The sequence below is a fragment of the Pantherophis guttatus genome, chromosome 10 (assembly GCF_059756535.1).
Source record: "Pantherophis guttatus breed Tessera chromosome 10, ASM5975653v1, whole genome shotgun sequence".
NCBI classification, from domain to species: Eukaryota; Metazoa; Chordata; class Lepidosauria; order Squamata; family Colubridae; genus Pantherophis; species Pantherophis guttatus.
Genome location: NC_142072.1, coordinates 11,753,606 through 11,766,703, shown reverse-complemented (window position 1 = coordinate 11,766,703; position 13,098 = coordinate 11,753,606). Strand labels below are relative to the sequence as shown.

Below are 13,098 nucleotides of genomic sequence, written 5' to 3'. Positions count from 1 at the left end.
AGAGAGAAGACACCTTCAAATTTTTCCTGGTTTACATCTGCAACTTTCTCTCATTGGCCATGCAGGATGGGTCATAGTATAGAAAGACCATAGATTCCTTCCTGTGATCTAAGACAGGGGTGTCAAACTCACGTCGTCACGGCAGCATCACGTGACATATTGGGACTTTCCCCCCTTCGCTAAACTGAGTGTGGGCGTGGCCAGCGCCTGACGCATCCAGCCCATGGGTCAGGAGTTTGACAGCCCTGATCTAAGAGATAAGTTGGCATCATCTCAAACTCTTAATTTTCTCTTAGATTTCTAAGAAAATCTTTTTTGCCTGAAACGAAAAAAAAAAGTTCTTGATGTCTAATATTATTTGATGTTATCAACGCTGCAATTTACCCAGACAAATTATCACTACACCAAATTGCATAAGCAATTACATTTATTTTTAGAAAATCATTGCTGGGTAGCCTATATTATATCATCAGTTGCATTTGATATGGCCCCACAGCAGGTTTGGGAAAATCTATGGCACTTTGAATATTGTCATCCTCCAGTTGTGGTCAATTACCATTAATCAATAATCAAAACAGGAAATGCAATCTGGCCACGTTTTAGAATCTTCAGCTTGCTCTTTTCATTTTTTGTTCTTTCATATGTTTCGTTACTTGATCACTGGCAAATTATATGTGAAATTACTGATCCAGTGAATAATTCATATATAAATTGGTTCTGGCTGCAGTTTTCTTGCTTTTGAAGAAGTACATGAGCAAAGTCTTAGCTATCAGCCAACATATCCGTATCTGCAAATTTGCAGTTCACCATATATATATATATATAAAGAAAATATATATACAAAAATGCCTTGATGCATTCCAGTTGAAGCAGCATGAAAGCCTGTGAAATAAATAAACCCATGTTCTCTTCTATTGGAATAAATAAATCTACAATTAAATCTTCTCTGAAAGAATGTTGAAAACGACACTGTATTGGGGGATATAATTGGCAAAAAAACCTTTCCGCAGTGGGCAAAACATCAAAAAAACCAAAACAAAACCCCACCAAATCCCACTGTATGTTGGAAGAAGTGTGCACCAGTATTGACCCATTTTAGTGGAAACTTTAAAAAGAAACTACTGAGGTGTGATGAACCGAGTTTGACAGATACATAAAAATGGGAAACAGAGAATTCCTGCAACTGACAGATTTCTCCTCCTAACTCAGGCATCCTCTTATGGGTCTTTCAGTCTCAGAAACCTGATGCTTTCAGCTGTCTGGCTTTTCTGCTTAGTGCTTGCTTTGCTTTTGAAGAGATGGAGTGAGATTTGCATTTTTATTTTATTTTATTTTTGCATGTCTCCTGTCCTTTTCCCCCCGGAGATGTTTCATCTTGGACATAACAAACTGCTCCCTTTGTTCTGGAGAAGGAGAACCTCAGTTCATCTGATATCCTGATGCTAATTGAGAGCCTTCACAGCTGTTTCAAGGATGAAGAGCTAAACAAAAGGGAGACGAGGAAGATGTGTGTGTGTGTGTGTTTCAAAAGGCACAGTGACAACACTGAAATAATAACAATAACCACGAGCACCAGCAGGGTGAATGTTTTGAAGGACGTGAAACTGCTTCCAGTGAGTAACAAGAAACACAACACCAATAGCAAGAATATGCAGGGGTGGGCTGCTGGGGGTTTGCAAGGGTTCGGGAGAACCTCTAGCTAAGATTCTGTGCAGTTCGGAGAACCCCCAAATCTCACTCCTGGATGGCCCTGTCAACCCTGCCCTGCCTCTCCCAGGAATCTCCTAGGAGTCTCCACATGGCCCGTTTTGGATGCAGGTAAGTGCAGGGCACATGCGGAAGCTTGGGGAGGGCGAAAAATGAGCCTACTGGATGTTCGAGAAGGCCAGAAACGGGCCTGTTTCTGGCTTCCAGAGGGCCTCCGGAGCCTGGGAAAGCTGTTTTCATCCTCCCAGAGGCTCGAGGAAAGCTTCCAGAGTCCAGGGAGGGCAAAAACGCCCCCCCCCCACCGTGGTGCAGGAGGCTGACTAGGCCACACCCACCTTGGCCACGCCCATCCAGCAACCGGGCAGAGAACCCCTTGCTAAAATTTTTGAACCCCACCCCTGAGAACATGAATGTGTGTGAGAGAGACAAAGAAAGTGAGGCGTGACCCTTTTCTGAATTGACTTCCGTTGGTAAACATTCAGTATTTTTATTGTTGCAATGGCTGAAAGGCATTCTGATCCTCTTACATCAAGGCTAGGGAACTTGTGATCTTCCAGATTAGGAATGGGGGAAATTTTTTATTTCAAAAAAAATGAACCAATACACAAATGGCTAAATTGTTGTTTGAAATTTGAGGTTCTCTGAAATTTGCGCTTCCATTTATCAATCTTTTGAACATTTACCTTTTAGGGGCAGGGGAGTCAAACTCAAGGCCCGGGGGCCAGATCCGGCCCATGGGGTGCTTAAATCTGGCCTGGGGGGCCGCCCTGGAAACAGCGAAGGACCGGTCTGCAGTGCCTCTGCCATTCGTTGGCAGGCGCCCCTGACATGAGTGACGTCGAGCTGGCCATGCCCACCCCAGCCCTCCGAGGTCAAACACAACCCTGATGTGGCTCAATGAAATCGAGTTTGACACCCTTGTTTTAGGGCATTGTCTGTACAAAATTGTCTTGTATGAGGCAAATGGGTTTACCAAACCGTAAACTAAGTAAAACTGCAAGCAAAAAAAAAGAAAATGCATGTTGGGTGAAATTGCATCAGTACACGTACAAAGCTCAATGAAATATTTGCACCCAAAATATACAGAATAAAAAATAATGAATCACACCTGGTTTATTTACAGAAAAGAAATCCTTACAGCAATGAGAAACAGGCAAACAATTACAGGTAGTCCTTGATTTATGGCCACCATGGAGCCAAAATTTCTGTTGCTAAGGGAGGCAATTGTTTAGTGAGTTTTGCTCCACTTTAGGACCTTTCTTGCCACAGTTGTTAAGTGAATTATTGCAGTTGTTCAATTAGTAACATGGTTGTTAAGTGAATCTAGCTTCTCCATTGGTGTTGCTTGTTAGAAGATCGCAAAATGTGATCACATGACTCCAGGACATTGCAATCATCATACATACGAGCCAGTTGCCAAACATCCAAATTCTGATTACTTGACATGGGGATGCTGCAATGGCCGTAAGTGTGAAAAATGATCATAGGTCTTTTTTTTTTCAATGCCATTGTAACTTCAAATGGTCATTAAACGAATTGTCATAAATTGAGGACTACCTGTGACCTACTAGTTCTCGCCAGGAAGGCCCTTGATCTTCTTGGAGCAAGGAATCGCGGTGGTGCAGTGATTAGAATGCAGTACTGCAGGCTACTTCTGCTCACTGCCGGCTGCCTACAGTTTGACAGTTCGAATCTCACCAGGCTCAAGGTTGACTCAGCCTTCCATCCTTCCGAGGTGGGTAAAATGAGGACCCAGATTGTTGGGGGCAATAGGCTGACTCTGTAAACTGCTTAGAGAGGGCTGTAAAGTACTATGAAGCAGTATATAAGTCTAAGTGATATTGCTAGTGCTAAATTGGTTCCCCCTTGCACATATGTGGAAGTCGTTCCCGACTCTAGGGGACGGTGCTCATCTCTGTTTCAAAACCGAAGAGCCAGTGCTGTCTGAAGATGTCTCCGTGGTCATGTGGCCGGCATGACTCAACGCCAAAGGCACACGGAATGCTGTTACCTTCCCACCAGAGGTGGTCCCTATTTTTCTACTTGCCTTTTTTTTACGTGCTTTTGAACTGCTAGGTTGGCAGAAGCTGGGACAAGTAATGGGAGCTCACCCAATTATGCGGCACTAGGGATTTGAACCGCTGAACTGCCGACCTTTCAATCGACAAGCTGAGCATCTTAGCCTCTGAGCCGCTGCACCCCTTTTTGCTAAATTAAGTTCTAGAATTACATGAAGTCCCTCCAAGGACTGTCAAACAATAACACATGGGAAAGCAATACAAAGTGATATTCTTCGCACCCTCCATTTGTCTTCTTCTTTTCAGCAACTTTTATCCCTCCTATTTCATCAGGCCATGGCTACAATAAAAGAACTCAAAATGCCAGCTGTTGGAAATGCAATTTGTTTTGATATTCCCAGAATATCTTTGTGACCTTTTGCATTTTCTGCAAGTGAGTTTATGATCACAATTATTTAATGCACATTAACCCAAACATAGGGATTACATAGACAAAGGGGGCAAAGAGAGAGAGAGAGGGAAAAGAAGGGGGTACTTTGGCTGGGCAAATTTTTGGTGATCCAGAAAAGGAGGAGTCTGAGTGGAGCAAGACAGAGGCACTAATGCAAAACAAGCAGAGTCTTTGATGCCACATGGGCAGGATAAGAATTTTCTGGGCATTTTCCTTGGGTTTGGAGCAAGGGTGGGTTCTACTTACCTTTACTACCGGTTCACAACGGGATTACACACTTGTGCATGCTTCGCTCGTGCACGCGCCTTGCTTCTGTGCATGCGCAGATCACTTCTGATGACATCAGGGTCAGTGGGCGAAGCCTTCCATCGGTTTTACTACCAGTTCTATAGAACCGGTCTGAACCAGGGGCAACCTACCACTGGTCTGGAGATTTCATTCTGGATGGACTCATTTTGAAAACTGTTGATTTTATTTTAGGATATAACCTGCTATTTATGTTTCATATATCAAAAATCTAGGCCAACTATTTCCGATAATTACACTAGAAGCAGGGTTGGGATTCAGCCGGTTCGGAATGGTTCGGGTGAACTGGTAGCTCCAACGATCAGCTGGGAGCGAACCGGTTCACTCCAACAATCAGGTGGGCCCACCTACCCCCTCCGCCCCTGTGCTTTACTTACCTTTATCCTCTCAGCTAATTCGCACAGGAGAGCGGATTGCCGCACCTCAGCTGTGTTACTCCCCAGAAGTAACATGGAAGATTAGTTTTGTTAAAATTGTGCAGCACGCAAAACAAGTGATCACAGAACTGGTTGTTAAACTGTCAGGATCCCACCACTGACTGGAAGGATATTCTGTTAGAGGTGTGACTGACTTTTAGTACCTCATGAGGGTCATACTAACCACAAAGGGACAGTAGCGGGTAGATACATTCAACTGCAGGTAATCTATGTAGCTCAGGATAGAACTGTTTGGTTGGTCTTCCCGCAGACATTTCACTACCAGCCTAGGTAACTTCATCAGTGCAGGGGAAAGTGTTATTTTCTGGTTGTTTATATATAGCCAGTTTTGATAATGGTGATGGTAAATTCTAATATGGGGCAAGAGGATAGGAGATTTTTTTTCTTCCTAGAATTTTCCTGCAAGTGCAGGATCCACATTCATTCATTCATTCATTCATTCATTCATTCATTCATTCATTCATTCATTCTGATCAATGGAGTGTTAATCCATTGGTTGCAAAAGGAATTACTGATTGGCTTGTCACCAGAACCTGACATTGTGGGCTGAGAGAAAGAAACTGGTATCAGGGTTCCAAGTAACACCCCCAACGAAATAAAGCTCTGAGGTTTGGGGTTCCTCAAAGTTCCAATTTATTAGAGATGTCATGTTGGCACATTTGGGAAAACCCGAATCTGAAAGCTTCCAGGTTTTCCACACCCAGCTGACAGTTCACAGCCCTGCCCTACATCCACAAGTTCATCACATTGTCCAATCAACTCTTCAAACTCAACTGGATACAATCTTCAGGCAGTCTCCATCAGACGCAGGCAAAAGTCCTTGAATACAGAATGTTGTTATGATTAAATTTCTACCGCTCCAAAAACAACCCCCTCCTAACTTCCCCAGCTAAAATATGTGTCAGTTAAGAAGCAAAAAAGAAAATTGTCTTCCAAAACTGACAACTGGCTTCAAGTCACCCAGCGGACTTTCATGCCTAAGGCAGGACTAGAACTCACAGTCTTCTAGTTTCTAGCTTTGCACCATAACGACTAGACCAAATTGGAAAGTGGACAGGAGGAGAAATAAAGACATGCGATATAGGTCATCTGTTAATAAGTAGGATAGAAAAATGTTGAGAATTTACCCCAAAAACAAAATGTGGAAGAAAATAAACTTGATGGCTACAATCATCCTAAGCAGAGCGTAATGCCGATGTCAGATAGGAAGTCACCAAACTAATTTCTTGCATTTCTGCTTGTAATTGAACATCTCCTTCATGGTCTTTTAAACGTTTGTTTCAAGTACAGCCATAATTATTGGAATTAGAATCTTTGTTCCTGTTTTTAGCCATCCTTCCTTTCCACAGGGAGCAATAGATGCAGTTTTATAGCTTTCCCCCACACATTCTTGGAGAGAAATATCAGTGCCCCTCTCAATCTGCAAGATGCTAGGCACAAGAAAAGCAAGGTTCTAAATTTAGGCAAGGAAAACCAAATGCACAGGTATGGAATAGGTGCTACCTGGCTCAATTGCAGTAATTGCAAGAGAGATCTTAGAGTCCAAGCAGGCAATCACTTAAATATGACCAGCAGTGGGCTACAGCTGACAAAACCAACTAACTAGGCTGCATTAACAGAGGGATAGAATCAAGATCACATGAAGTGTTAGCATCATTTTATAATACCTTGGTAAAACCACACGTGGAATATTGCATCCAATTTTGGTCGCCACAATATAAAAAAGATGTTGAGAGTCTACAAAGAGTGCAGAGAAAAGCAACAAAGATGATTAGGGGACTGGAGACTAAAATGTGAAAGAACCCTTGAAGGAATTAGGTATGTCTAGTTTAATGAGAAGAAGGACTAGGGGTGACATGATAGTAGTGTTCCAATATCTCAGGGGCTGCCACAAAGAAGAGGGAGTCAAGCTATTCTCCAAAACACTTGAAGGGAGGACAAGAACGATGGATGGAAACTAATCAAAGAGAGAACCAACCTAGAACTAAGAAGAAATTTCCTGGCAGAACGATTAATCAGCTTCTTCAGATATTGTCAGACACCCTATGGAACCTCCTGGATTGAAGGTAGAAGTTAAGAACATTTGTGGCTTTCAAAAGCTTTGGTGCAACCCACAGAGATCTTCCAAAATTGTTACCCTACCTAAGTGTAATATTAACCCCAAGATCTGGAAAACACAATGGGTGTCAGGGTTCCAAGTAATACGCCCATAGCAAATAGAATTCCGAGGCAGGTAGGTTCCTCAAAGAATAGTTTTATTGGACCTATCATATTGGCACAGGCTGGTGAAAACTGACTCTGAATGTTCCTGTGGTTTTCACCTAATTAAAAGTTTCTCCCCTTCCCCAATCAGCCACATGGTCCAAGCAAGGTGCCATCCGGTTGCCAGGTAACATCATTCCTCCTCTCTCTGACCTGGTGTGAGAATGTCCTTGGTTTCCAAGAGAAAGTATTTTTTTTTTTTTGGCTACAAAACCCGAGCTATCTCTATCTATTATTTATCTATCTATCTATCTATCTATCTATCTATCTATCTATCTATCTATCTATCTATCTAATCTAATTTTTATACCGCCCTTCTCCCGAAGGACTCAGGGCGGTACACAGCCAAAGATAAAACAAGTCCCCATATAAAATTTAAAAACAATTTAAAAACACATTAAATGTTCCCCCCTCCCTATCCCTCAGCTCCAGTGCGGCAACACTGAAGTCGCAGAATGGCCTCAGCAAGGTCAGCTTCAGGTTGAGTGTGGGTTTATAACTGGACACATGTATTTTTTTAAAAAAATTGATTTATATGCTGCCCTTCTCCGGAGACTCAGGGCAGCTTACAAAGGATGGAAGGCTGAGTCGACCTTGAGCCTGGTAAGAATTGAACTCGTAGTAATTTCAGGCAGCTGGATGTTAAATGCTGCCTTAGGAGGCATTAGCCTCCTACGCTACTCAGGCTCCTTTAACTGCAGTTCAACTGCTTATAAGGGACGTGGTGTCTCAGTGGCTAGGACGCTGAGCTTGTAGATCGAAAGGTCAGCAGTTCAATGGTTCAAATCCTTAATGCCGCGTTATGGGGTGAGCTCCCATTACTTGTCACCCCGCGTTATGGGGTGAGCTCCCATTACTGCCAACCTAGCAGTTCAAAAGCACATAAAAAAATGTAAGTAGAAAAATAGGGACCACCTTTGGTGGGAAGGTAACAGCGTTCCGTGTGCCTTTGGCATTTAGTCATTTTGCTTGTAATGCCATATGACCACAGAGACGTCTTTGGACAGCGCTGGCTCTTCGGCTTTGAGACAGAGATGAGCACCGCCCTCTAGAGTCGGGAACAACTAGCACATATGTGCAAAGGGAACCTTTACATTTACCTTTAAACTGCTTATTCGTTTTGAAAGACAGGAGCTGCCCTGCACAATGTAACTTGGAAGTACTGTTGCATCACCCCTTTTTAATGAGCCAACAGATTCTTTATCCGGAGAGAGTATCCTTTACCCTCCTGTGTATCAATTTACATGCAAGTAAGCAGAACAGGTATTGGCATGCCTGGAGGTTTGCAAATTACCCATGTGCATTTAGTCAAGATTTGCAGCTAATACTTTTGCCTCTCATTTGCAAGGCAAAAGAAAAGTCTTGTGAAGTACCAAGGGGATAATCAGTCATCAATATCCATAAATTTTAGTGTTCCCACAACTATTTCAGCTGAGGCTAAAGTCAGTGTTACTAGATCTTGGTAAATTAGTCACGTGTGTGTCCTACACGTACTTTGTGAATTTGGCATTGACCTGTTTTCTTTCTTTCGATGACAATGGCATGCTTTCCAACCCTACCAAATAGCGGTTTAATTAAAGGAATATCTACGTTAAATGAATCGTATGCAATTTATATTCCCCATCTCTCTCCACATTATCATATGTGCTGGCAAGGAAAAAAAAGTCTATGTTGGTATAAGCATATGCATAAATGTAATCAGCCTCTTTTTGTGCAGTGCTGTAGACGATGCTCAATTTGCTTCTGTAAATCAGGAAAGTTTTTCAAGACGGCCTCATAACCCAACCCTGCTTACAGTCATATCAACATCACTTTTAATGGGGTTTGATCAAGTGCATGCACCTTGAATAAAATTCTAAGCAAAATGCACACCAGTCAGTCACAATATATGGTCAGAAGCAGGGGTGAAATGCTCCCGGTTCGGACCGGATCGCCCAATCTGGTAGCGATGGTGGCGGGTGGTTTGGAGAACCGGTAGCAAAAATCCCTGCCCCCCCCATGCCCAGCTGAGCCACATGATCATCAGAGGCTTTTTGTTTTCTTTTAAAAGCATTTTTTCTTCGGCCAAAAAAATAGAAATAGAATAGCAGAGTTGGAAGGGACCTTAGAGGTCTTCGAGTCCAACCCCCTGCTCAGGCAGGAAACCCTACACCACTTCAGATAAATGGTTATCCAACATCTTCTTAAAAATTTCCAGTGTTGGAGCATTCACAACATCTGGAGGCAAGTTGTTCCACTGATTAATTGTTCTAACTGTCAGAAAATTTCTCCTTAGTTCTAAGTTGCTTCTCTCCTTCATTAGTTTCCACCCATTGCTTCTTGTTCTATCCTCAGGTGCTTTGAAGAATAGTCTGACTTCCTCTTCTTTGTGGCAACCCCTGAGATATTGGAACACCGCTATCATGTCTCTCCTAGTCCTTCTTTTCATTTTTTCTTTTAAAAGCAAAAAAAAAATGCTTTTAAAAGAAAACAAAAGCCTCTGACGATCAGGCAACTCAGCTGGGATCGTCAGAGCCTTTTAAAAGCATTTTTTTACAACCTCTTCGAAGAAGTTGTAGAAAAAATGCTTTTAAAAGTTAAAAAAAAAAGTTGGCCATGCCCACCCAGTCACATTACCCCCTCCCCAACCAAGCCACACCCACAGAACCGATAGTAATAAATTTTACATTTCACCACTGGTCAGAAGGGATTTTTTTCCCCACTTTGGTACTTTTGCACTGCCTTATTAATGAGGATCATAATAGAATGATCAATATAGAAAGAGGAAGGATGCAAAAACTATCGTCCCATGTTTCATCACCCAACCTAGGTAACATCATCAGTGCTAGTGATGATGTTACCTCATGCGGGCAAGAAGACAACCAAACTCAGAGAGCATCAAGGACCCCTCCTTTCAACCCCAAGCTATACATATTCTCCTTTATTAATATTAATATCCCCCATCCAGAGTTACTTTTTATGAAATGGGCAGCTATATGAACTTGAAAGATAAGCAATCAATTAAGAAAAGTAAAGCTATGAAAAGTAGTGCATGTTCAAAGCTCTGCTCTCTGCCCTTGCCCAGGAAAGTAGATCAATGACAAATTCTTAATAAAAGTATAGAAAAGCAGTCCCATCTTTAAAAAAACCAATCTATTGATAAATCAGGAACTGTAGAGAGCATAAGTGCTCATAGAGGTCTTTGTGTCCTCACCACTCACAGACAGCTTCTGTCTTCTGTGGAAGTCTTGGGTCAAAGTATCAAAGAACATAACTGTGTATCTGATGTTGGGCTAGCATTAACTCCTTCCCACTGGTTCCACTTGCTGCCCTAACATCACTTCCTCCTTTTAGATATTGACCACACTCAGACATATGTCTCATTCCACTGGGATTGGCCCGCCCCATCTGTGCCGGCACAGAGGAAGCACACTGAAGGTCCCATCAGCCAGGATATTTTACCTGATGGGGTCCTGGAAAAGAGCCTTCTCTGCCATCGCTCCTGCTCTTTGAAATGTCTTGCCCTCCAGAGTGAAGTCGGATCCTATCCTCCTGAACTTCACAAACGCGTGAGGGACCTGGCTCTGCCATTTGTCTTGGGTCTCCAATGAGGGAATGTCATGCTGGAGTTGGTTGATAAAGATCTCACCTCCCCCCACTTGCTTATCCTTTTCCCTCCCTCCCCATCTTTCAGCTATTGCTGATAATTTGTATTTTATAATATTCTATTCTTATCATGTACATGCTTTTGTATTGTTTAATTCTTGTTAACATTGTAAGCCTGTCAGAGTCATCTGATGGTGAGATGGGTAGCAAACAAATTTGGGGGGAGGGAGGGAGGGAGGGAGGGAGATGATAGATAGATAGATAGATAGATAGATAGATAGATAGATAGATAGATGATAGATAGATGATAGATAGATAGATGATAGATGATAGATAGTAGATGGATAGATAGATGATAGATAGATAGATAGATAGATGATAGATGGATAGATAGATGATAGATAAATGATAGATAGATAGATAGATAGATAGATGATAGATAAATGATAGATAGATAGATAGATAGATAGATAGATAGATAGATAGATAGATAGATAGATGATAGATAGAGCTAGACAGACAGACCAATGTTTAACTCGAAAGAGGATGACTTCCTAAAAGGGACTGCCCTTCCGTAATAATGCTTAAGGCAGCCTAAGCATTATATCAAAGATGATGCAAGAACCACAGGACAGAGGAGGTTTTCTCCATAGCAAGTATGCAAAATTCTCTTCCTCTTTTGAAAAAGTATTTCCTTTTTCCCTTATGATGAGGGAGAGAACCAAATGCCTTCATATCAGGCACTGATAAGAAGAAAAACATGTTTCTGAATAACATGTAAACATTCACCAAGCCACAGCCCCACCAAGCCACGCCACGCCCACAGAACCGGTAGTAAAAAAATTTGAATCCCACCACTGCTGCATACCATACTTACACCTGAAGTAACTGTTCTGAAAACTTATTGTTTGAATTTGATTGGACATGGGGGCCAATGATGGGAGGCAACTAAGGAATTTTGGCACACAATTTTCAGTTCTGGCTACGCACCAGTGTAATTCACTTGACTTCTAGTAAACTATACCTTTCTCAACAAATGGAGTTAAGGATCGTTCTTAATAAGAGGTTCAAGCTGAGGCAGATTGGACACTTGATTTTCTAAAGATCTTGTACTGGCCATTATTTTGCTCACCTCTGAAGCCAGCCACCGAAGTAGACTCCTGTATCCGAGTCACAGTAGAGTGCATTTGCTCTTCTCCTTCATTCTTCTCCTGGGCAGGGCAAGCATAGCCAATGCAAAGCAGTTCTTTGCCACGGCCATTAATGGAACACATGGTGCATTTATACAAAACCTCCTTCTCATTCCCAGTAATGACATTGGCAGAGGCAGCTCCTGTCTCCTCCTGCTGCTGCTTTCCCCCCACCCCTTCCAAGCGCCCTTGATATTTCCTTTCCCTTCGTCGACAGCTTTTAATGGGATGACTCTTTTTTGCCAGGAGATAGAATCCAATGTGTTCACAGCGGCTGTCAAAGGCACCCTGGCTGCATCAACAGCCTCCCATGTGGTCTCACAGTTAAAAACATATATACACGCAACAGACACAACTGTCACCGAATGTACCAGAATCATCATTAGCGCTTGATCTTCTCAACACATGGGAAGTGCCTCAGCAAGTTATTTTCATCTCCAATCCCTCTTTAAAGCCTAAAATTGAGCATGTGTGTGTGTGTGTGTGTGTGTGTGTATGTTGCATTTCCCCAATCTCTTGGAAAGAGACTGCCAAAAACTGGTAGCAGACTTATTTGAAGCAATAGCAGCTTTTCTGCGATATTCTGGTAGCCAGAAAACCTTCTGGCTTGAAAACCATTGCCTCATCTCCTGATTCTATTGCCCTTCTGAAAAGCTAAAAGTGTCCCAAATAGCAAATAGAAAAAGAGAGAATGAATACTTAAGGATTCAAAGCAGAGGTGGGTTCTGGTGGGTTCCAGCATGTACTGACCAGTTCTGGAGAACCAGTAGCGGAAACTTTGAGAAGTTCGGAGAACTGGTAAATACCACCTCTGAATGGCCCTGCCCACATCTATTCTCTGCCTCCCAAGTCCCAGCTGATCGGGAGGAAATGGGGATTTTGCACATCTATTCTCTGCCTCCTGAGTCCCAGCTGATCGGGAGGAAATGGGGATTTTGCACATCTATTCTCTGCCTCCCGAGTCCCAGCTGATCGGGAGGTCCCTTCCAACTCTGTTAATCTGTTAATCTGTTAAATGTCTATGGAGATTCTCAGTCATCCAGGTTGTTCCAAAGGTGCTTTTCCAAAAGGCAACTGGACATTCTTGGGGTTTTTTTTCCTTGCAAACCTTTTGCTTCTCATTCAAGAAGCTTTTTCCGTTC

The 13,098-nt window shown here is 42.5% G+C and overlaps 1 long non-coding RNA gene across 1 annotated transcript; it reads left to right on the top strand.

Moving 5' to 3' along the window:
- Positions 1-1,634: 1,634 nt before the first annotated feature.
- LOC148112406 (uncharacterized) lies at positions 1,635-2,814 on the top strand. The gene is made up of 2 exons (XR_015729543.1): positions 1,635-1,818; positions 2,398-2,814. It is a non-coding gene; the product is annotated as an uncharacterized LOC148112406 (long non-coding RNA).
- The last annotated feature ends 10,284 nt before the right edge of the window (positions 2,815-13,098 follow it).